This window comes from Dipodomys ordii, unplaced genomic scaffold (assembly GCF_000151885.1).
Source record: "Dipodomys ordii isolate 6190 unplaced genomic scaffold, Dord_2.0 Scaffold42, whole genome shotgun sequence".
Lineage (NCBI taxonomy): Eukaryota > Metazoa > Chordata > Mammalia > Rodentia > Heteromyidae > Dipodomys > Dipodomys ordii.
Genome location: NW_012267258.1, coordinates 7,652,029 through 7,655,740, shown reverse-complemented (window position 1 = coordinate 7,655,740; position 3,712 = coordinate 7,652,029). Strand labels below are relative to the sequence as shown.

Here is a 3,712-nt window from a genome sequence, read left to right as displayed (position 1 = left end):
TGATCTTGCTAGCTATGTCTTTTGCCATGCAGAAGCTCTGCAACTTTATGCAATCCCATTTGTCCAACCTTTCTTTGATTTGTTGTGTTTCCGGGTGAGAAGATATTTTTATGTAATTTTTTCCAACCTTCCCAAACCATATGGTGTGTCAGTTGTTAGATTTTTTTCTCATGGAGGATAAATTATTATTTATCTCCTTAAGAGGTGGAGGAAGTACTACAAAATACATATTTAATTCTAATTTTTGTGTACACAAGATCCTACTTTTAATCTCCTTTAAAAGATTTTTTTTGTCAGTTGTGGGGCTTAAACTTAGTACCTGGGCACTGTCCTTGAGCTCATTTGCTCAAGGTAGTGCTCTATCACTTTTAGCCACAGCTCTACTTTTGGTTTTTTTGATAGTTAATTGGAAATAAGAGTCTCACAAACTTCCCTGCCTAAGCTGGCTTTGAACCACCATCCTCAGATCCAGGCTCTTGAGTAGCTAGGATTTCACAAGTGTCAGCCACCAGCATCTGGCTTTTTAAAAGAAATTTTCTAAAGAAAGCAAACTATAAACCAATCCAAGTAACTGACAACCTCAGTCTTTATTTATTTATTTTTTGGTAGTACTAAGTTTGAACTTAGGGCTTTATACTTGCTAGATAGGTACTGTATCACTGGAGCCAAGCCCTTAGCCCTTTAAAAAAATTTTTTTTTGGATGATAAATTCTAAGGTCCATTTTTATTTCTACAAAAAAGGCAATCAAAACAAGATAAAACACATTGAAAGGGTATTGAGTGAGCTTCAAGTGAGCTTGACTCTGCAAAGGCTGTGAGTCCAAAGACAGGAAAGGCCATCTTGTTCCTGGGCTGGGCTGGCAGCTGCTCCGAAGGAAGAGGCCAGTAGGAACCCGAGAGACCCCAGACTGGTGCTGGCCACAAAGCCCAGTCCCACCAATTTCAATTCTGCACAGGGTCCAATCTGCCAAGGGAGGGCCGTGGTGGGACTGCCGCACTGAGTTGGAGAGCAGTGTGGTACATTTAGATGGGCGAGGAGCTCGGTGGTAGAGGAGCTTGGAACTTCAAAAGAATACTCTGACTTTTGCTTTATGATGACCAGTGGATCTTCTAACATGGCTGCCCGAAGGGATGCTGACCTTTGAGAGCTTTCTGGTGAGAAATTCATCACACAAGTGCACAGCATTCTCAACACACAGGCCCTAACTCCAGGATCACCACAGACCTGGCCACATACAAACAGTGGAGCTTTTGCCCATTTAATCCACAGTACTGTGGAAACAACCAGGATTTTATACAGGAGCTGGGCTTCAATTTGGGTGGCCTTTCTGTTTTTTTTTAATTATTATTTTTTAAAGAGAGGAGGTATGTGCGTGGAGTGTGGATGTTTGCTTGAATTGCAATTTCTTTTTAAAAGGATGTTATAAGCTGGTATCAGGAAAAGTCTGAACCAGTTCCCACAGGGCAGTGTGTTAGAAGTGTGCCACGTTGTAGAGGGATAAGACTTGGGCCTGGGGGAAGTGAATTACTTGAAAAATAAACTAAATGTAGGAAAGTGGGAGCTGCAAGGGCAGGAGAGGAAAATGAATGCTGGAATCATTCATGGCAGATTTTAGTCCACAGGTCACTTTTCCCCATTTTTCTTTGTAAACTCTTCAGCGTTCTTACAGAATTTTTTACAGTCCTTAGAGTATTCTTCAGCTAGGTCAGCCCAGAGGGTGTGCTCGGGCTGGGGGGTTGTTCACCAGTGCTATGAGGGACTGGATTACTTGGTCAGTCTTGGTTGCTGGCTTCCAGTTCTCAGCACTAACGATGGGCAGACAAGACCTGCCCTTTTTCATCAACGTTGGGGTGATAGATCTTTGTTTTAAATATGATCTTCGGTGGTTTGAATGGGTACTCTGCTGGAAAGTTGATTTCAATTCTGAAGGCCCCCTGATCATAGGGAGGGTTATCAGGAACACTAAGTCCTTGCCAAGTCAATAAATTAGCTTCATCAACCTGGATGTTATGGAAGTTTTTCATTCCACATTTTCAGATCTCTTTCAAGCTCCTTCATCAGCCTCCTGCTGGCTGCCATCTTGAATCTGCCCTTTTTGTTTTAGTTATTTTCCAAATAGGGTCTTCAGTTTATGCCCAGGATGGCCTGGACTGCAATCCTTCTATTTATGTCCTACAGGGCTGGGATGACAAATATGCATCACTATCCTAGCTTTGTTTTTTGAGATGGAGTCTCTTGAACTCTTTGCCCAGTTTGGCGTGATCTTTGTTCCTTGAGTATCTGGGATTGCAGGCATGAGCCACCACACCCAGCTGTGAACTCAGTTTAGTCAATTTTCAGACCTTTCCTACATCCCCAGAGCTGCTATGATCCTTTTCTGATAAACTGTACTTCTGGACAGGAGGTGAGGCTCTGTCAACAGCACTCAAAGTTCTGACCATTGCAATCTCCTTTGACTTTTAGGGTGACTTTCCCTGTCACCCTAAAGAGATTGTAACCCTTTTGTAGAATTCAAGGAATTCCACCAATTCATTCAATGTATTTTGAAGACCTTCTATGTGCCAGGCAATGCAGAAGAATACAGTTATGAGCCAGAGTGAATATTTCTTTATGGAGCACTCCATTTTGTTATGGAGATAGGCAAAAACATAGACAAGGCAGGATGAGAGGAACTGTTGATATATTTGTAGTTCTTTCTTTTTGCTGCTATATCAGTGCATCTAAAGCTTGGGTAGGGGTGTGTATCTCTGGATGTCCTCTTTGAAGTATATAGTTTCCATGGTAATTTTAAATCTAAAATTTGCTTTGATGATAATTAAAGGAAATCTCTTCAGCATATTCTTGATCATCCTGATGATTATGTTATAATCTGGGGGCACCTTACAATTTATATGTTCAGATTTACATTTATGTTTATTAAAAAACAATCAGTGGTACCAGGCACTGGTAGCTCACACCTGTAATCTTGGCTACTCAGGAGGCTCAGACTTGAGGATCACAGTTTGAAGCCAGCCCAGGCAGATCAATCGGAAACACTCTTATCTCCAATTAACCATTCAAAACTGGAAGGAGAGGTTTGGCTCAAGTGGTAGAATGCCAGTCTTGGGCAAAAAAGCCAGATGATAGGTCAAGGCCCTGAGATGAATACTCAATATTAGCATTAAAGAAAAATCAGTGGTAATAAACAGAACTGTATCCACATTGAGAGATTTATTCTCTGTATAATATCATTGGTCATGTTATTTAAAAGGTATTAATCACTTGGTTTGTTTGGTTGTGTTTTATTTAATATGTGTATTTTATCTAACGTATACATTTGCTTTGGTTATATAATTGTGTGAGTTCATCAGCAGAAATCATTGGGAACATCACGTTTTATGAATTTTATTATTTGCATGTTATTAGGACTGAGGTCCAAAGTGAAGGACTCTGTACTTCTGCTTGAAATTACATGATCATTTTCCTTTCAAAGAAGCTTACTATATTCTGGTTGCTTCCCACAGACCCTGTAAGGAACGGATGAAATTCTTCCTCTTCATTTCCTCTGTGTTAATAAACACTCTCATCTGACAGGTTGACATCGGCTTTATTTCTAGCCTCAGCTCCTGAAATGAGGGGCAGTACAGCTAGGTGGGTGGGCAGAAGAGAATTTAAAACTACAAGCTGGGCACCAGTGGCTCACACCTGCAATCCTACCTACTCAGGAGGCTG

The 3,712-nt window shown here is 41.0% G+C and overlaps 1 pseudogene; it reads right to left on the bottom strand.

Annotated features, from left to right (window-relative positions):
* Window positions 1-1,612: 1,612 nt before the first annotated feature.
* On the bottom strand, window positions 1,613-2,080 carry LOC105987503 (annotated as a pseudogene).
* Window positions 2,081-3,712: the final 1,632 nt, after the last annotated feature.